At 37.3% G+C, this 21,669-nt stretch overlaps 1 protein-coding gene across 6 annotated transcripts in view; it reads right to left on the reverse strand.

Moving 5' to 3' along the window:
• The window catches only part of NCOA3 (nuclear receptor coactivator 3), a 122,483-nt gene that overhangs the window by 34,862 nt on the left and 65,952 nt on the right, over positions 1 to 21,669 (reverse strand). Inside the window, exon 3 of one of the 6 annotated variants that reach the window (XM_027558331.1) lies at positions 8,915 to 9,088. The exons of the other annotated variants lie outside the window; for them this stretch is intronic. The gene's annotated coding sequence lies outside the window, so the exon portion shown is untranslated. The remainder of the gene's footprint in view (positions 1 to 8,914; positions 9,089 to 21,669) is intronic. 6 annotated transcript variants of the gene reach the window in all.

Here is a 21,669-nt window from a genome sequence, read left to right on the forward strand (position 1 = left end):
ATCAGTAGAGAATCAAAACCATGAAAATCTTCAGTCAGTTCAGTTCAGTCGCTCAGTCGTGTCCGACTCTCTGCGACCCCATGAATCACAGCATGCCAGGACTCCCACCCCAGTCCATCACCAACTCCAGAGTTCACTTAGACTCACGTCCATCAAATCAGTGATACCATCCAGCCATCTCATCCTCTGTCATCCCCTTCTCCTCTTGCCCCCAATCCCTCCCAGCATCAGAGTCTTTTCCAATGAGTCAACTCTTCACATCAGGTGGCCAAAGTACTGGAGTTTCAGCTTTAGCATCATTCTTTCCAAAGAAATCCCAGGGCTGATCTCCTTCAGAATGGACTGGTTGTATCTCCTTGCAGTCCAAGAGACTCTCAAGAGTCTTCTCCAACACCACAGTTCAAAAGCATCAATTCTTCGGTGCTCAGCTTTCTTCACAGTCCAACTCTCACATCCATACATGACCACTGGAAAAACCATAGCCTTGACTAGACAGACCTTTGTTGGCAAAGTAATGTCTCTGCTTTTGAATATGCTATCTAGGTTGGTCATAACTTTCCTTCCAAGGAGTAAGCGTCTTTTAATTTCATGGCTGCAGTCACCATCTGCAGTGATTTTGGAGCCCAAAAAAATAAAGTCTGACACTGTTTTCACTGTTTCCCCATCTATTTCCTATGAAGTGATGGAACCAGATGCCATTGATCTTTGTTTTCTGAATGTTGAAAATCTTAGTATGAAAGAAATCAGTAATCACAATTATCATGTAAACTAGACAGGTGCACATGTCATTCATGTAAAGACAATGTTTATGTACATATAAAAGAAACCTAAATATGTCTAACTATATCCAAATATGGGCTTCCCTGGTGGCTCAGACAGTAAGGAATCTGCCTGCAATGCAGGAGAACAGGGTTTGATCCCTGGGTCAGGAAAATACCCTGGAGAAGCAAACTGCAACCCACTCCAGTACTCTTGCTTGAAGAATTCCATGGACAGAGGAGCCTGCGCATGGGGGTTGTGACGAGTCAGACACGACTGAGGAACTGACACTATGTCCAAATACACACGTGGCTCTCCTTCTCTTGATCTAACAGAACAGCAAGCTATAACGTGCATATGACTCCAGTCTACATGTTACTGAGTTTACTCTTTCACAGAGTCCCATGATCTCTAGTAACAGAGATAATTATCCAAAAATGTACTGGTGCACAATTCTAATCTGAAACCACAGTACTGGTGTTTATTCAAACACGAAGGTATAACTATTTAAGATATAAAATAATTTTCAAATTTCATTTTTTAGAAACAGGATTGACGGATTTTTTTTTTTTCTAGCTCTTACTTAGATAGAGATAAACCTTGGTACTACCTTCACTATACAATGCCTAAAAGACCACATGATACACAAGTCTGAATGACAAAATACTGTATAACAAAAAAATCAAAGTAGAATAAATGTATCTTTAAATGTCACCCGACTAAAGAAAATGTTCAACATGAGAAATAACAGAAGTATTTCAGTCCCAAAAAACAAGTTTCCACATATTCAATAATACAGTAATTCCTAAAAACAGATGACTACAACGAACTCTTCAGGCACAGTTTCCTATTTATTTGGCATTAATCTTATTTATGAGCACAAAAGCTATAAAAAGCATTTGTTTTACTTGCCAGGCCTGTTGTCTACTTCTCACTGGTGGAGCCAAACTCAAACTATATTTATCTGGGGGGCTATATTGTCTAGCTTTGTAAGTTATTCTTTTCATGGCATATGCACACTAAATCTAGACCATTTTCAGTCACTCATCAAGAATTAGGGTGGGAGGGGGGAATGGAACATGTACCAGGCCCACGAGTAGATTAATTTCTGCTCCCCCAGAAAAGTTAAGAAACACAGATCAGTAATTGTACAGCCTACATTTTTACATCTTAAATTATAGCCCATCTAGTCTGAAGAATATACAGAGTTGGTAAAATCCATATTCAAAGGGGAAATAATACAGCACAACAGTTTCCCAGTACCTCTCACTGTCGGGACAGTCTACTGTACTGAGACCCTTCTAAATTCTGATCCCCTACAGATAGACTATCATTCACACAGTTGAGCTGAAAAGAAATCAGGACCATAAAATATACCTGCCGTACTCCCAAACAACCTGTACTCTTATCCAATAGTGAGGTTCATAATATATTTTGAAGTTGCGAATGTAGATGCTCCCCAGCTGACAGTTAAACTGGAGTAACACCTCAACCACACTTCCAGGTAGAATACAATCTAATCACAGAAGGCTTTTCACACCCCTGACACTACAGTAACGAAAGACTAGAGCAAAACACTTTTCACTGAATCAGATTCAAAGGCCCAAGACGTATTCTATCTTTCAATGTAAACTCAACTGTTTAGATCCTTGAGTCATTTTTACAATTATTTTCCTTATATGAAATGTTTCTACTTAAAAGTTCTATGCTATACTACTTAAATACATTAATATGACAGTGTATACTTTAAAATGACATTTAAGCAAAATATTCTATGCAACTATTTCAATATAGAATACTATAAATTTATGATAACTTTCAATGTTCTCAAAATATAATGTTACCTATTTCTGTATGAAAAGTCATAAGTAGATTCATGATAAATCAGATTTAAAATGAGCAAAAATCTTACAGAAACTGGATAAAATTCCTCTATAAATACTACAGGCCTTTCTATACAATACAACCAAGCTGTGGTACAGGTTTAAGTTTATATATGCACAGAGTACAACAAACTGGTAGAAAAGGAACGTTCTTTAAAAGCAACAAAGAATTGTATCTGCCAGCTCAAAAGCCACAAAAATGACATGTGGCTTAGCACCATTAACTACCTTTCCTTTTGGTTATTCACAGTTAAGACAGGAGGGGAAATCTTGATTATGTACAACAAACTATGCAGATGGTCAAAGATACAGGAAGTATACCATGTGCAAAAGGAAGCGGTATCAATCAACAATGCCAGTGTCCATTAGGTGAGCAAGAAGTTATTCAGGGAGGGGGGGCACCTAAGAAAAGCCACGACAAGCCAAAATGGTAAGGAGGTAAAGTGAAACTGAGGTAAAGTCGCCCAGTCATGTCTGACTCTTTGCGACCCCATGGACTATACAGTCATGGAATTCTCCAGGTCACAATACTGGAGTGGGTAGCCTTTCCCTTCTCCAGGGGATCTTCCCAAGCCAGGGATCGAACCCAGGTCTCCCACATTGCAGATGGATTCTTTACCAGCTGAGCCACCAAGGAGGCCCAAGGAGGTACGTTTCCCAGTAAATCTCCAACAGCATAGAGACCAACTGAAATATTTCATTTTCCTAAATAAATAAGGAAGGAGGAAGGAAACATAACTTTTGTGGCAGTACAGTGCCAAGCATATCACATATTTGGTATTAGAGATCAGATCAGTCGTTCAGTTGTGTCCGACTCTTTGCGACCCCATGAATCGCAGCACGCCAGGCCTCCCTGTCCATCACCAACTCCTGGAGTTCACTCAGACTCACATCCATCGAGTCAGTGATGCCATCCAACCATCTTATCCTCTGTCGTCCCCTTCTCCTCCTGCCCCCAATCCCTCCCAGCATCAGAGTCTTTTCCAATGAGTCAACTCTTCGCATCAGGTGGCCAAAGTACTGGAGTTTCAGCTTTAGCATCATTCTTTCCAAAGAAATCCCAGGGCTGATCTCCTTCAGAATGGACTGGTTGGATCTCCTTGCAGTCCAAGGGACTCTCAAGAGTCTTCCCACAATTCTCCAAAGTATGTATTACTTCCATTTTATAGATTAAAATAGCATCTAGATCACATACAGATACTAGATGGCAGAGCTGGGATTACAATATTTTTAGAATTTTATAATAAAAAAATATGTATCAGATGTTTCTTGGGCATTTCATCCCTCACTCCAAAAAAAAAAGAAATTAACCAATCATACTGTTGAATCACACAATCTCTGCAAACAAGTTAACTGGAGAATTTCTCAGCTCATCAGTAAGAACACTGAGAAGCTGTTACATGAGGGTTTAAGGACATGCAGTATTAGGGTCAGAGGCAATGAGGTGCTCCAGCTCAGCAGGTACTAACGCTGCCATTTCCCTCAAGCCTCTAAAAATCAACCACTATTCTTCAGTCACCAAATAAATGGCCCTCTACTAACCATGACCCTTATTTCTACTTGATACCAACAGTTAGTGGCTCACATGGCAAGGAAAAAAGCTTAGTTCAGAAAAGCGTTAACTATAACCACAAGAAAGAAAAAGAAAGAAAGTGAAGTCACTCAGTCGTGTCTGACTCTTAGCAACCCCATGGACTGTAGCCTACCAGGTTCCTCCATCCACTGAATTTTCCAGGCAAGAGTAGTGAAGTGAGTTGTCATTTCTTTCTCCAGGGGATCTTCCCGACCCAAGGATTGAACCTAGGTCTCCAGCATTGCAGGCAGACGCTTTACCGTCTGAGCCACGTGGGAAGCCCCAACTATAACCAAAATAACCTGTCAAATATTTTCATACTTGGGTTTCCCAAGATTAAATGCTAGAGCCAAGTACTTCTGACTATCTCACCAATAATCTGGTTTATTTATCAGGCTTGTCTGTCTGATATATTATACAAGGTATGATTAAATATGTCAATTAGGGAGTATTTCTGGGAGTCTCCTGAGAATCTCAGTAACTTAAGAAAATTTTCATACAACTGTGAATTTGGATTATTTATTGAAAACTGCTTGAAACATTATATAAAAATAGAGACTGATTAAGCCAATTAGAAAAAAATTACCCTTGGGAAAGATTTATGAGACATCCATACATAAACACACTACCCAAAATATAAGTTCCAAATTGACACTCTTACTCAAATATAGTATATAGATAGTCATCACCAGTTAGGCTTAATCCTACAAGATTATATTTTCTAAAATATAAAATTAGAGGTTTTATTTCAGCCTTTTGTGCAGCTCCAAGAGAACCAGCACCATGGAGCAAAGAAAGGAAACGAAATAAAATGCGTGTGTTTAGGGGACAAGAAAAAGCAGAGGACGTAAGTCCATAAACATGGAGCTACTATGGACATCTCCTCACCAGTGACTACCTCCTACCTTTACGTTTTAACTGAATCTTGGTATAGAGGATAAGAGCTGAAAGCTGGGGGTTGGGGGTCCAAATAAAAACTAACTTGCAATATCCTTTTGTTTTGTTATTGAGAACCTGGTATGTTTAGTAGGATGCACTATAAATCACCTAATGCAATCCATTTTTTAAATCTAATTCCATTTCTGTTCAAACATTTGCATGCCCAGACCATTTTGGGGCCAGGAAATAAGAGATAAATGACACCCCCCACTATTAGAACTCTCAGGCAAGCAGCAGAGGAAAACATACAATTATAACAACATAATTTGGTAAGTGTTAAAATGAAGGCACAACTGATAGGAAACCTACTACCCTACAGTTTTTTAAAAACAAGGGAAAAGCATATAAACTGTATCAACAACAAACTACCTTGGTGTGGACATCTGCCACAAAACAGTATAAATCTCAGGTCCTGGTCAATTCTTTTCCTCTATCTTTAGTTATTAATGCCTGCAGATTTGGAAAGGGGCTAGCAGAGAGCAATAAAATATCCTACTTTTAATATTTAAGTTGAGGTGAGAAACATCCAAACATGAAGTAACAGCTATTTCATCCACAAGGTTTCATTCTCTCTTCTCTCGGTGTACTGCTTGCCCTTTCCTTCTCAATCAACAGCTGACCCCGAAGCCCCTTTACATTGATGCTCTGGTTTAAGCCTGATGAAGCTGAACTCAAACACAAACTCCCCAGAGGTTCTAGTGCCAGAACTGGGCATACCAATTAGCCAAGGCAGGTGCTAGATGCAACTGGAAGCTTGTTGCCAAGAGACTTCTCAACCTCTACACGAGCAACAGAGATGAAGTTCACGAATATACACTGTGCAGAGGGAGTTAAGCAAGCCAATTCCATTGAAATCAAATTATCCTCGCCTGACAGCATACTAACTAGCTGGGTAATTCTTTAGTTGCTTTAAAGGTTAGAGTGACTCCGACAATTTAACATGCTGAATCACTCTCATTCACAGGAATGAGACATAAGCCTGAACTTCATAAACCTGATTCATTATTATTATATTATTTATTATTAATAATAATAAATTATTCCATTCCTAAACAACATACTATTTAGTTGTACTTCTTCCTCACCACCACTTCCACCACCCAAGTGGCCTAAAAAGAAAAAGATTCTGACAAAAGATATTCATGAAAACAGCTACTATTTGTATTTAACCCTTAAGTCACGTATTTCTTTTTAGATGTCCCCTCTATCCCTCTCTTGCCTACAATACTGAAACACTTTTAGTCATCCTTCAGGATCAAATGACTGTCACCTTTGGTGAAACCATTCCCAATTATCCAATTAGAAAAAGCTATCCTGGGACTTCCCTGGTGGCACCATGGATAAGAACCCGCCTGCCAATGCAGGGGGCACGGGCTGAACCCCTGGTCTGGGAAGATTCCACATGCTGCACATGAGTCTGTGCTCTAGAGCCCACGAGCTGCAGTTACTGAAGCCCCCATCACTGAAGCCCCCGCCGAGAGCCTGGGCTCCACAGTAAGAGAAGCCACGGCAGGGAGAAGCCCAAGAACCAACAAAGGGCAGCCCCCACTCCCTGCAACGAGAGAAAGCCTGCCAGCAACAAAGACCCAACACAGCCAAAAGTAAATAAATAAATTTTAAAGCCATCCCCTTTATTCTAATGCATTTTTCCATTTATTACATTTTCAATACTATATCTTATCCACATTTGTCTCTACTTTCTACACTATCAGCTCTAACTATCTTATCACAAACTCCCTCTCTCTTTCCACTCCTAATACCACCATTCCCTGTGCTCCTCTTTCCAACTTCAGTTCTCCTCTTTCTTCCCTTCCCATCAGCTATACTTCTGACCAACCATAATACTCCTAAAATACAGAGAAGACCAGGGGGATGGGGCTGAACACCTTGCAAAACAGTTTTGCTTTTTTCCGACATGTCATTTTTCACTTAGATATTTCCATTCCAAAAAAAAATATGGTGGCTTCACGATATCTATCAAAATAAAACTCAAGGGTTTGAATTCTTCAGCTGACGTACTGTGATACAATAAAAAGACAGCAGGGCTTTGTTGGAATCGACTTTTGTCACCTATAAAAAGCTGATCGCCTGTAAAAACTGGGAATAATCACATCTTCCATATTCTTATGTTTATCGTGAGAATGAAAAGCAATACAAAGCAAGCAACTGGAACAGGGTGAAATGGTGAACCCTCCAAGGTACACCATACCAAGAACAAAGATGGACTTCCAGCAACATCAAATTTGTTCTCATTTGAAAACAAATCGTTACAAATATCCCATACAACAAATTAAAAAGCTTCAGACAAATAAATTAGCCAGAACTATTCAGGCTATCTTCAGTGTACAGATAACTGACTGGAATTCAGAATATTTTCCCACTGAAATAGTGTGGTGAATGGCAGTTAGTAGCTAACATAAAACCATAAAGATAGAAAAAAACTACTGTCATAGATGTCTATGTCCTTAAGATAAATAAGTGTAATTAAAGAGTAAACAGGCACCTTTCAGAAGATTCTGAAGAGGTTATCCAAGTACCTTCAAAGGTACCAGGTAAAGAAAGAGTGCTGGTTCTTTTTTAAGGCCTCTTTGTATTTCTGGATTTGTGGTTTTATTTTTTCTTTGAAAGACGTAAACAGCTCTACATCAAAAGTATTCTTTATACCTACGGCTGTCCCCTGGCACATAATGAAAATACAAGCAGAAAAGAAAGGAAGCAAGGAAGGAAAAAGAAAGTGTTCAATCTCCTTGAGCCAACTGGTAAAGCTCTGGATTAAGATAAGCAGTGGGGGGTTAGAGGGGTGTGTGCACAGAGCAGAAATAAAATCTGATATAAATTTAATTAATAAGCAATAAAGATATAAACGAGAGATGATCACAGCATGTGTCTCATTCTCTCCTATTTCAGGCTATCTGTCTAGCAGAAGAAAAGACATTTTAAGAAATGTTAAAACTAAGGGCTTCCATGGTGGCTCAGTGGCAAAGAATCCATCTGCCAATGCAGGAGACACGGGTTTGATCCCTGATCCAGGAAGATCCCACAAGCCGAGGAGCAACTAACCCCGCGAGCCACAAGTATTGAGCCTCTGTGATCCAGTGCCCGGGAGCCACAGCTACGGAGCCCACAGGCTGCAGCTACTGAAGTCTGCGTGCCCTAGAGCCTGAGCTCAGTAACAAGAGAAGCCACGAGTGAGAAGCCCGCCCAACGCAATGACGAGCAGCCCCTGCTCATAGCAACTAGAGAAAATCCCGCAAAGCAGGAAAAGACACAGCGCAGTCAAAAATAATTTAAAAAAACATTTTTTTTTAAGAAATGTTAAAACTAAACAAATGATGCCATCAGTCACCTGGCAATCAAACGACTGAGAGCAGCAAAGCTGCTGTAGAAGCAGCACTAGTCAAGTAATGAATGAATGGTACCGGGAACGATGACCATGGGTCAACTGCAAGGCAGATATTGATAAAATGGGAGTGCCTGCAGAATAAAAAAGCTTGAAGTACCAAGACACTTCCCCTGCAGTCCTAAAGTTAGCTCTGTCCACCAATATCAAGAATATATAGAAGCTACATTGAGTTTCCCTATAAGACTAACATCTCAAAAATCAACAATAGGGAAATATAAGATGACGAAGCACTATGAATTAATTTTCCAAAAACAGGTACTGAAGGTAGAAAAAGAGAAAATAAGGTATCACAGGAAAAACATCCTAGCCAGATTTCCTTCTCTAAAAGAAAAGATGTTGGGGCAGATGGTCTCTTACCTGAGCAACACGACATGGCAAGTCTGACTCATCAGACTTCCTGAATGGGCCATCATGTAGACTACAGTTAGTCTGTGCTCAGTCCTTGCTGTTTCCATTGCCTTTTTTCTTTTTCTGACTTCACAGCAAAGTTACTCTTCAGTGATTCATAATTGCACTCCTAGACTAAATAACCTTAAATTCAAAAGGATTCTTTTTTTAAAAAAATAATGTTTCCATATACCTAGAAGTTATATGTCTGATGACAGAAGTTCTCTCTTCAAATAAATCTCCAAAAGTCACTACTGATTTCAGGATGACAGTAATACAAACAGTGAATGACAGCATATATACCAAAGTCCAAAAAGAAAATAAGAATGCACTCCTAACATCATTTACCTGTTGGAGGGTGGTGTAGTGGTAGCATGGCTGAAAAAAGCCAAAGTCCAAACCAGACTTCAACTGCCTTCTATTCTCCTCCAAAATATACCTACTATACTATGTGGAGCTAAAAAGCTGTACCTCTAGGTCATGATTGTTCAAGGGAAGAAATCTGCAGCAAGCGAGACTATGAACTACTGAGGAACAGGATGAAAAGATCATCACCCAAATAATCTCGCATGAAACATAGTGTGGGTTGTCTTTTTTTCCCCTACTCAAAGGTCAGTTCTATGACACATGACTTAAAGAGCCTTTCTGTGTACTTCACAAACCTGCCTATGCGTGTGGAATAAATGAAGGGGGGCTCATCTCATTATCGTGAGAGAACATTTGAGGCAAAATTTTAATTATGAACCCTTGTAAAACCATTCATACAACTAAACTGGTAAAAGCAAAACCCACTTCAGCAAGCATCCTGAGAGTGGTCACAAAGTAACAGGGACGTAATATACAGCTGAAGACTACGCTAACACTGCTGTATGAAACAGAGAGAAGTTGTTACGAGTAAATCCTAAAAAGTTCTCATCACAAGGAAAAAATTTTTTTCCTTCCTTCCTTCCTTTTATCTTATCTATGTGAGATGATGGATGTAGCTGAACCTATGGTGGCAAGCATGCCACAATATGTGTAAACCACACCATCCTACTGAACCCCTTAAACTTACTCAGTGACATATGTCAACAATTTTCTCAATAAAACTGGGGAGGAGGGCAAGTTTTTCTTGTTTTTGTTTTTTACGTGTGAAAGTGAAAGTGTTACTCAGTCGGTTCAATCCTTTGGGACCCCATGGGCTGCAGCCCGCCAGGCTCCTCAGTCCCTATAACTCCGCAGGCAAGAATACTGGAGTGGCTAGCCGTTCCTTTCTCCAGGGGATCTTAAAGAGCCTGAGTGTTAGCCACACAAAGGAAACTGCATTTCCTATTATCAATATGCTTGGGATGAACTGTTGATCAAAATAGACAAGTTTTTTGTTGTTATTGTTTTGGGGCTTTTTGTTTGTTTGTTTGTTTTGTTTTGGCCTCCAACAAGCTGATGACCCAGTGCCAGGAAATCAACAAACTAGTACATGTAGAATCACAAATTATATTTTGTGCTATAAAACATCTCCACTGAAAATTAATGGCTGATATTTAATTTAAAGGGCTTCCTCAGTGGCTCAGGTGGTAAAGAATCTGTCTGCAATACAGGAGACCTGGGTTTGATCCCTGGGTTGGGAAGATCCCCTGAAGAAAACAATGGCAACCCACTCCAGTATTTTAGCCTGGAGAATTCCATGGACTCAAGGACCCTGGCGGGCTACAGTCCATGGGGTTGCTAAGAGTCAAACACAACTGAGCAAGTAAGACTTCCATGTAACTGAAAAGCAGGAACAACTGAGTACCAGACATAGCACACCATGTCACACAGCTACTCAAAGATACGAGGTGCAAGGTTTAAGTCAAAAGCTGGTACAGTTCTAACCAAATGCACTAGGCTAGCAGTTCTCCACCTTTTTAATATCAGGATTCCTTGAACTCTAAAAAGCTTTGGTTATGTAGGTTATTGTCTATCAATATTTACTGCTGCTGCTGCTAAGTCGCTTCAGTCGTGTCTGACTCTGTGCGACCCCATAGACGGCAGCCCGCCAGGCTCAGCCATCCCTGGGATTCTCCAGGCAAGAACACTGGAGTGGGTTGCCATTTCCTTCTCCAATGCATGAAAGTGAAAAGTGAAAGTGAAGTCGCTCAGTCGAGTCTGACTCTTAGCGACCCCATGGATTGCAGCCTACCAGGCTTCTCCGTCCATGGGATTTTCTAAGCAAGAGTACTGGAGTGGGGTGCCATTGCCTTCTCCGTCAATATTTACTACATTAGAAATTAATACTGAGAAACACTTGAAATATTACTACATTTAAAAACAAGTCCATCATACATTACTGTATACAATTTATGAAAAATAACTTGAAACAAAACAATCGCATGAGAGGTGGCACGGTTTCACGGTTTTACAAACCTTAATGTCTGACAACAGGAGACAGCTGAACCCTCTTATCTACTACACCATTCAACCTGCTGCAATACGTCATACTGATCAAAACACATGAAGAAAATCCAGTCACACAGATACACGTACTTGTAAAAGGAAGGACTATTTCAACAGCCTTTTATAATTCATTATAAATAATTTTCCTTGATATTATGCTAAAATGGCAAGTGGTACTTTCAGTTTTCATTTAAAAATTCTTCCAAACTTACAAAATATTGCAAAAAACAAAACAAAATAACATGAGGCATACCCTGAATACATCTTACTCAGATTTGCTTACTGTATTAAGTGTCCTGTGACTACTGTAATGAATTACCACAAACAACAGGATAGTCTCTTGAAGTTCTCCAGGCTCAGTGTCCAAAAAGGACATGGCATGACTGGGCCACACTCTTCCTGGAGGCTCCAAGGGAGACCTGCTCCACCCTCGCCTAGCTTCTGGTGTTGCCAGCACTCCCTGGCATTAAGAAAGTGGTACTTTCTTAAAGGTCAGTTGCAAAGTGCAATCTGAAACCCTATCAATGAACTTTCATACTGTTACATTAAAATACTAACTTACACTCTGAAAAAACTTTTACCCATGCATGATTCTGCAACATCAAATATTATCATTTGGATAATACTGGTTCGCTGAATAAGCAGATTTTCAAATACTGATACATTATACAAAATCAAAAACTCCACCACATTAATATCACCACCCATCTCATTCATAAAGTCTTTGAGTACTGAGAAGCTGTCACAGTCATGGTGACAGATTCAAAATTAACTTAATTTCTACTTGAAAACTCCAGCTTTATCACTGTCAACAAATACTCTCAGATGCTTTCTTTAAAGTTATAGGTTCACCTTGCTCAGCTTTAAGAAACTGTCTGCCAAATCCCCAAATTCCAAAGCCATAGTTTTAGTCATTCTTTCAAGTAAAAATTATATTTCATGAAAAAAAGTGGCCTGTTCAGTATAAAAGCCAATCACACATGTGTTCTTCCCCAAGACAACCATCCTACTTTGGTAGGCAGAAGTGTTTTTTGCGTATTTTCCATTCTCACTAAAAGAATGTTAAAAATACAGTACTCAACTGTCAAGATTTAATGAAATGAGCAAATTTTGTTCCTTCATCAAAGACAATCCCAAGTGATAAAGAAGTGGAGTTTATGTGAGGTTTTTCTTTGTTTCTTTTCCTTTAAGTCTGAGCACAGAGGAGTGAAAAATGTAACTGACTACCAGTAGTCTGGTAGTGCCACTGCCTTGATTCATGCTACGACACCAGCAGTTTTATGCATCACTGCTTTTGTACCATCAGTGCATGAACAGGATGAAAATGGAAAATATATTACTATGCTGCTGCTGCTAAGTCGCTTCAGTCGTGTCCGACTCTGTGCGACCCCATAGACGGCAGCCCACCAGGCTCCCCCGTCCCTGGGATTCTCCAGGCAAGAACACTGGAGTGGGTTGCCATTGCCTTCTCCAATGCATGAAAGTGAAAAGTAAAACTGAAGTTGCTCAGTCATGTCCGACCCTCAGCGACCCCATGGACTGCAGCCCACCAGGCTCCTCCACCCATGGGATTTTCCAGGCAAGAGTACTGGAGTGAGGTGCCATTGCCTTCTCCGAATGATTTCTGAATGCAACACAAATAAGCTATGAGTGCTAGAGACAGGGAAAGGGGGACACACAAAGTGCATCACAAAAGAGAAACTTCCCACTCAAGATACAAATTATAAACTAAACTTACCAAGTGGATTTAAAAATTGAACTAAGAAAGATGGCCAAGAAATTGCACTGATTCCAAAAGATGAATTAACCACCCAATAAAATCTTCAAATAAGTTTAAAATAAATGATTACAATCCTTAATAAGACAATCAACAGCCATGAAAATATAATACATATAGAGCAACAATGTTCTAAAAAGAAAAAATATAAAACTTCATAAATTATTAAGTATAAAAAAGATGGTACTGCCCATTATCTGAGCACCAAATATCGGAACTCTGAATAGATGTGGTTAGCATGGGATGCTTAAGCCCACATTTTAAACAAAACTCAATAGACTAGGATTAATTCTTAGACCAGACACCACACACATAATCACTGAATTGGGGCAGGGTGCGGGGACTGATGAATCCAACCAGAAGGCAGCACAGTGAAGTAAAAAAGGGAAAGAACACAGATTTGATCCAAGCCCCAATACGGTATTTGCCAAATTTAAATCTCTGCATCTTAATGTTCTGTTCTTGAGAGTGGATATTCACCTTTACAAGGTTGCTGAAAGAAGTTTAAAAAAAAAAAAAATCACACATTAAAAAAAAAAAAAAAAAGCTCAGTGGTGGGCAAATGGTAGGCCTGAAAGATGGCTCCCACAAGAATCTTATGATTTACAGACAGAATCAAAATTATTTTAAAGAGAGAATAATTATAAAATAACTACCTCTACAACTCAAATAAATTCAGGAAACAATGTATTTGTGTGTTTTCCAACTCCAATATTAGCAAAATAGACTTAAACAAATCTAAACCTTGGGACCTAACAGAATATTAGAGATGTCATTTGAGAAGCACTAAATTCTCAAAGATGCTAAAAATATAGTTTTGGTAGTGGTCTTAAACTGCTCTTATGTAAACAACTCAAATATTTTCCTTAAACTTCTCTGATACTATACATTTCCCTGTCAAAATAGTTCGTTGAAACAGAATCTTTTATTAGAAAGGACACTTGGGTTGCAATTTAAGGACAATTTCTTCTTTGAAAAATCATGTTAAAATTCATAATTAATTTCACTGCAATTTTTAAAAAATATAAAGACACTGGCAATTTAACTAGCCTAAATTTAAAATCCCATTCATTACTAATCATTCTTAATAAAATGCCTTCCTTTTCAACTGCTGAAAGAAAAAAAGAAAAGGACAAAACTCAGGCTTCTTATATTTCAAATGGAATTGGGAGTTACTTTAGTAATAAAATGCCTACAATTTACATGGTACCTTTACACATAACAGGCTTATCAAAAGCCAAAATATAAACTCTAATATACACAAAAATTTTATTTCAACTTATTTCCCAGGGCTTAGAAATCAAAGACCTCATACTACTAAATCAAGTCTAGAAATGAAAAGACAGTAGGATTATAGCTGTGCATGGCCAATTTATCTTCTGAAGTCAAAGCATGTCTCCTGTTACCTTGCAGCAAGTCAATGTGATCTGCATGTCAACATATCCAAGGGTTGCAGTATCTGAAACCTGCATCAACCATAAAGGTGTTATTTTAATTAACAAGCTTGCCAACACATTATGAACTCTGGAGTTCTAAAGTTCTTTTAAATTATTATCACAATCTCATTTTAAAGAAAACTTTAAAAGGCTAAGAACAAGATTAAGAATCATCCAATTCCAATTCTATTTATGGTCACCCTCCAATGAAACAACTAGCTCTATAAAAATCTTTTTAAACCAAGAACAATATGCTTGCAGTCGATGTAGCAAAAATAAAGATTCTATAGGGCTGTTTCTACATGAGGGGCAAATTTTATAGTAGGGCAATGAAAGTAATGACAAACCACACATTATGTAACAGGAGTGTTACCTGGAAAACATTAGGTTCATTTTTACTTGGAATGATTTTTCAACTATGAAAGACAAAATTTTATGGAGGTGAATTAAATGCCCTATACTTCTGATCTTTAGGTTGACTGTGGACTCACATAGCATGAGCTTAATATGTGAAGTTCATTAAAGATTGATACATGATGGAAAATATATTTAAATCTTAGGAACATATGCTGAGCATGTGTACACATGCAAAGCTTTCAAAGTTTTTAAAATGTGAAAATGAGCTCCTGTTATCCTTGATAAATGTCAGCTGTCATACACTCATATCCAATACATACTATTTTTCACAAAGCAGAGTACCAGAAAAGGCAATTTTGAATCCACCAGCTGTATGTAATGGTTATACACAGAAAATTCTACTCAAGGTCAGAAGTTTATAGGTTTTCAATATCAACTTCAAAATAATGCAGGCTTTACATGTTAAAAATTACAGATTCCAAACATATTCTTTTGAAAACAGAGTAATAAAAAAGTAACTACTTTAAGAGTTTGGCACATGAGAGACAGGACCACTGATAACTGATATAAACTGGATTATTTGTATTTCTGGATCACTGAGCTGATATTTAGGCCAATTATAGTCTTAATTAAGCTACAAAATTAAGTACTACAAGATCTGTATTACCAATCTGATGACTTTATGTCTACATTTTCCAACTCTAATAAAACTGTCCCTTTAACAAACCCTGACTGTGAACAATTACTACAACCTTACCTCCATTCACTTTTACCAAGAGCAGAAAAATATCGATTACACTAGTAGAGCAATTTAGATAGTTTGTTATTTGTGCCAAAGATGGATATTATAGCCTTAAGAGTTTTCTCTACATATTCAGAAAGCTTCATCCTTAAAAGCGAACCAGTTTAAGCAGTTTTTCACTTTAATAATAGAACAAAACTATTAATAGGAATTTTCTTTTTAAAGTTTTTCTGTATAGTATGTGACCTATGCTAAAAAAAAAAAAAATACTATCTTTGAAAAGTAAATTGCTCTTTCACCAACATTAAATTCAAACTAAGCTTTCAAAATTATAAACACATCGATATTCTCCTATGTATCATAAAACTAGTGACGTCTGCATTTTAAATGCATCATTCGTCATCAGTCATCACTGCAAAGAAAGAGTCTCTTAAAAGCTTAAAACCTAAAAAAATAAAAAAGGAGTGAGGGACCTAGTGTGGTCAAATTATCTCAAGTAAAATAACTTTCACTTTTCCACTTAAAACTACAGCACTTCATCAGCCCAAGAGAGCAGATCCACCAAATTATGGCTTTCTTAGTATCTTCTAATTGGACTTATAAGCTTGAGTGCAAAAAACTGATTTCTGGATGTATAACGGCAAAATATCCATAAGTAACTTACAAGCATTTAATGGACATATAGAAAAGTGCAGATGGATTTGGGTATGATTTTGAATTCTTTTTTGAATAAAGTCTTTTGACATAAACTTTCCTGACAAATGAAGATATGGGGCTGGAATTAACATTAACTCTATAATTTCAGGCCAACTACTCTAACAAAGACCAAGGTTTTTTAAAAATTGAGGTGAGTTTAATTAACATGTTATTTTTGAATCTCAGAAAAGTTTGAGATACACAGCACACTTTCTGAAGTCAGTGCCATTAGGAAAGTACCCATATTTTCCCATAAAATTCCTTTATGGCATCATAGAACTCTTAGTATTCCTGAATACATCAGCTATATTCTCTAACAGCTTCATTAAGATACGATTCATTAAGATATGATAAACCACTGTTAAGCAAATATCCTCCAATTAAAAATAAAAAATATCAACAGCAAGAATTTTACAAAGATAAAATTCATATACCACACGCTTAAAATACACAATTCCATGGCTTAAAGCACAGAGCTGCACAACTGTCACCACTGTCAATTTCAGAACATTTTATTACTGCAGAAAGAAACCCCTCAGCTGTCATTCCCCTAATGCTTCCATACCCACCACCCACACAACTTCTCTGACCCCCTCACCCTAGGCAACCACTAACCTATTTTCTGTCTCTATGGATTTACCTATTCTGGACAGTTCATACAAGTGGGATCATACAGTACCTAGTCCTCTGTGACTGGCTTAGCCTGCAGGTCTATCTGTGTTGTGGCATCTAACAGCGCTTCATTTTACAGATATGTATTCATCCAGCCCTCAGTTGATGGACATGAGGTTGTTTCCACTTTTCGGCTAACATGAACACTGTGACCGTGAACATTAAGTTTCTAATGTGGCCACCTACATAAGAATCCTCTGAAGACTGCTAGTAAACAGGAAAGAGGCAGGGTCTTTAACAATTTTTCAGTGGAACCACTTGTGCAATCTTAAGTATGATGAACATGCTAACGGCTCGAAAGGTAAAAGTGGACAACATGCAGGAACAGATGGGACATAAGGATCGAGACGGACACTCTAAAAAGCAAATCAGAGTATTAAAATCAAAATCACTAACAGAAATAAAGAATGCTGTCCATGGACAGAGCTGCTTGGTGAGAGGAGTGCAACCAGTGAGGCTGAATACACACACATACTTTTTCTTTCTCTCCCTCACTCTTTTTCTCTCTCTTCCAAAATGAAAATACAAAGAGGAAAAGAGACAGAATATTCAGGAAACGTGGAACAATTACAAAATAATACACACATAAGGGGATTGCCATTTATATGAAATTCAAGAAAAGGAAAACTGTAGTGACTTAAAGCAGCCCAGTGGCCACCAGTTACCAGGAGAGAGGACAGACTGCAGAGGGGCACAAAGGAACTTCAGGGGGAGGCAGGAGTGTCTTCCGTCATAATTGAGACAATGGTTACACTGGCCAAAACTCAAACTGTAAATGGAAGGTTGGTGAATTTTATTGTTTGCAAATTATACTTTAATGAAGTTGTTTAAAACCTTGCAGTACATACTGCCAATCCTGTGATAAGTGATAAATGACGTGTATGAAATGAAGTAGCTAATGAAACAGGGCTAGTTCGATAAGAAAATTTACTTTTTTCTAAAGAAATTCCCCATTAAAAGTAAATTTATTACATCAGCAGTTAAAAATCAAGTTTATCTTTTAAAACTTTAGAGTAATAACAAGTCTCTCTGCAACAAGTGACATGTATTAAAATGTTCACTGAAATATCATTCATACATCAAGAACTAGAGAAAACTAATGTTCAATCCCAAATGTAAAAAATTCTAATAAAGCCATATGAAAGACTACCATATAGTAGCAGAAAAAATAAATAAATTATATATAACATGGTAGAATCTTAAAAGCAAACAAAAGTTAAAAAAACAAGTACACTACATTCCTTATATTTTTGTAAAGCTAAAAGACAAAACTGAACATTGTTCAGGAACACATATATGTGTGGCTTTTCAAACTTTTTTGAAAGCAACTGCAACTAAAGGAAACTGTTACTTCTGGGATCCAGGCAGAATGAATTCAGGGAGAAACACAGAGGGAACGGGCACACCTAACAACCTTCCGGCTCTTAAATTCAAGGAGTAGGTTCACAGGTGTTCATCAAAGTATACTTTATAACTCACAAATAATATATACTCTTGCTCATATAAAATACTGCATAATTTTAATGTTAAATTTTAAAAACCATGTGGACAAATACTTAATCTAACATTTGAGCTAGATCCTGTGTTGAGTGTATTTCATCTACTACTCAATCCCCACTACAGTTGTCCTCTGATACAGAGAACAGATGAAAGTATAGAATTCAACTTTATTCCTTTTAATAAGAAAACAGGGAAGTAATAACCCACTCAAGGTCAAATATTTAGTAAGTGATGGAGCTAGAAATTAAACCCAGGTCTTGCCAATGTCAGAGCCCAAGCCCTTAAATATTTCCACTCATCCCCTTAAAAATCCCCCAAAACCTTAAAACTTATGACATCAAATACTCTAGTCCTTTTTTCATGGAATCTCTGAGTTTAACTACACCATTTACAGCTGTTTCAACAACAGACTTTCAATAGAACTGGCCCATCTGAAATCCTGAATAAGAAGTTACTGTTTTCCAGCCACATTCACTAGAAGTTCCTACCATTCTTTATAAAAAGAAAATAGTGAAGAAGTATGGCCTTTACCAGGTTGGTCATCACCAAGTACCATAGATTCTCGACCCACCCCTATGCACATCACTTTAAAAAACAATTTTAAATATCTTCATCTTACTGATAGTTTCATCTCCTAATCTAACCATCATTCATTTACACTGAGTAGGGGAGAAGCAGTTCACTTAAACTGTTTGGTTTTTAAATAATAGTTGCTTTACAGATTTCCTTGAGTTTAATTCATTTTAACTATAAGACATAAAAAACACAGTTTATAATTAAAACTGTTATCTTTAAACTCCAGTAATTCAATATCAAACTAAACTGAAGGACAGAGACAAATACAGTTCTCACAACTTAGAACATCATTCATATGCAATACTTTTTCTAAATATCAAGATTCTCAGGACTTCTGCCGGAACTTTAGAAACTACAATATTATTAATAAAATATGATATGAAAGCATGTGATAATTATCCTGGCCTTGGCAATATTTTCATTCCTCTATCCAACTATACAGTGTTTTAATTTTAACAAAGATGACATAAAAATCAGTTTCAGAAATCTACACGAAATATATCCATTAACTGAGGTTGTATTCAAAAAGTTAATTTCCAAGACCATGAATAATATCACAGCCTAAACTCCAGAAAGTCATGATGTTAGAATTTCTATAGTTAAAGTTGAATTTTTCTGTTGAATAACCACAGGCTTACTTTCAATGCTGGAGTAATGTCATCTGTAAGTTTCTAAGGTATTACTGACTTCAGTGATACTTACATTTTTCTATTAAAAATCATTTTTAAACCACAAATAAGAACTTACCTTTAATTTCTGCAACTGTATTAATGTTTAAGCAGTATCCTCTACCTCCTCAGCATGAATATTTAAAAAGACTGCAACCTACTACAATATAAAGTTCACAAATTATACAAAGAAAAGGTCGAAAGTTTGCAAAGAATCAAGATGTAAGTTCTAACTTCAGTTACATCACAAACTAGTTATACAACTTTGATAAACCCATTGGCTTAAGCCCTTTACAACGCTGGGTTGTAAGAACAAGGTTGAAACAGAAAAATATTTTCTTACTGAATATCACTCAGACTGGAGAAGAAATAAAGTAATTGAACTTAAAGGGTTATCAAAACTACCCATCTGAAGAATGGAAGGAAAACAACTTGAAGACAAATGGAAAGGACAAGTGAGAAATAGCAAATGGTCTATCAAATATGTCAACTAGAGCCCCAGAAGTGAGACTGAAGCAAAAACAAAAAACCTCACGAAATAATGGCCAAAACTTCCCCAAACTTGATGAAAACACCAGTCTGCACACTGAAGTTCAGTTAATCCCAAGAATAAATACAAAGAAAACCAAACCTAAGTACATTATAGTCCAACTATTTAAATTCAAACATCTTGCCTTTCAAGAGAAAATTTTCAAAGTAGTCACAAGAAAAAAAGACCTTAAGACCATATATACAGAGGAACAAAGATAAAAATTACCTTCTTAGAAGCAATCAGACAACAAGATCTTTAGAGTGCTGAAGCAACTGACACAAAATTTTATATACAGGGAATCCTTCAAAAATGAATGTGAAATAAACATTTTCACCTAAGTAAAATCTGTGACAATTAGTCTCAAATACTTTAGGGACTAAAAGTACTCCTTCAGGCCAACGATTAAGAACATCAGATGAAAACTCCTGTCCATAACAATGAATGAAGGACATCCAAAATGTCTTCCTGCCAAATGGTGGCTTGGCTTTCCTCTGCTGTTTGCCTTGAAGTCTAAGATTCTCATGGAAGAGATAACAAACCTAAATATTTTATGAAATAAATTCTGGGTGACAGACTACTGACCTAAGGTAACTTACACAATTTTACAACTGTACTGGAAGATAAACTAAATCAAAATTTCTAGGTCCCTTTATACACCTAAGTGGATGATGTCTTCAAAGCAGACTGCAAAAAAAAAAAAAAAAGATTAAGCGGAAACAGATTTACACAGGACTGAATAAACTAGTGAAGTTTTAACTGCGGTTATTTGTTTTAGAATATTATTGTTTGGTATTATGTTTTCTAGTGGGTTCTATAAAGAAGCCCTTTTTCTTTCTCTTCTATATCTAGCCCTCAATTTAATAAATTACACTTACGTACTCTAAAAGCATTCTATGTGGCACCTGATTCGATGTCCTCAAATTGCAGGGGAAAAAACAGAAACATAAAAACTGAGTCTCTCTACTTTTCATGTCAATATTATTAATTGCATAGGTTTAATAAAAATCTGTCAACCCATTTATCAGGATAATTGGATAATCAAGTCTGCATCTTGAATGTCATAATTGAGAATAATTCTCATTTAGCCAGGCATGACAAGCCCATCATTAACAAATAATGACTTCACTTTATAAGTCAATACCTACAGGCCTGGTACCTATTCTTTGCTTATAGGGACCAGCCTCAAAAGTAGGCCAGAGACTCAGTAAATCTGATGTACTGGGAGGAGAGACAATTCATTCACATTTATAAGTCCTGCAAATGAAACCTAGTCGAGTTTGTTGAGACTGGTTGCCTAGTCTCAAGATACGAGAATAAAAGAGACTTTAGAAATGCAAGTCTATATTCCTTAGGAAAA

The sequence above is a fragment of the Bos indicus x Bos taurus genome, chromosome 13 (assembly GCF_003369695.1).
Source record: "Bos indicus x Bos taurus breed Angus x Brahman F1 hybrid chromosome 13, Bos_hybrid_MaternalHap_v2.0, whole genome shotgun sequence".
Classification (NCBI taxonomy): domain Eukaryota; kingdom Metazoa; phylum Chordata; class Mammalia; order Artiodactyla; family Bovidae; genus Bos; species Bos indicus x Bos taurus.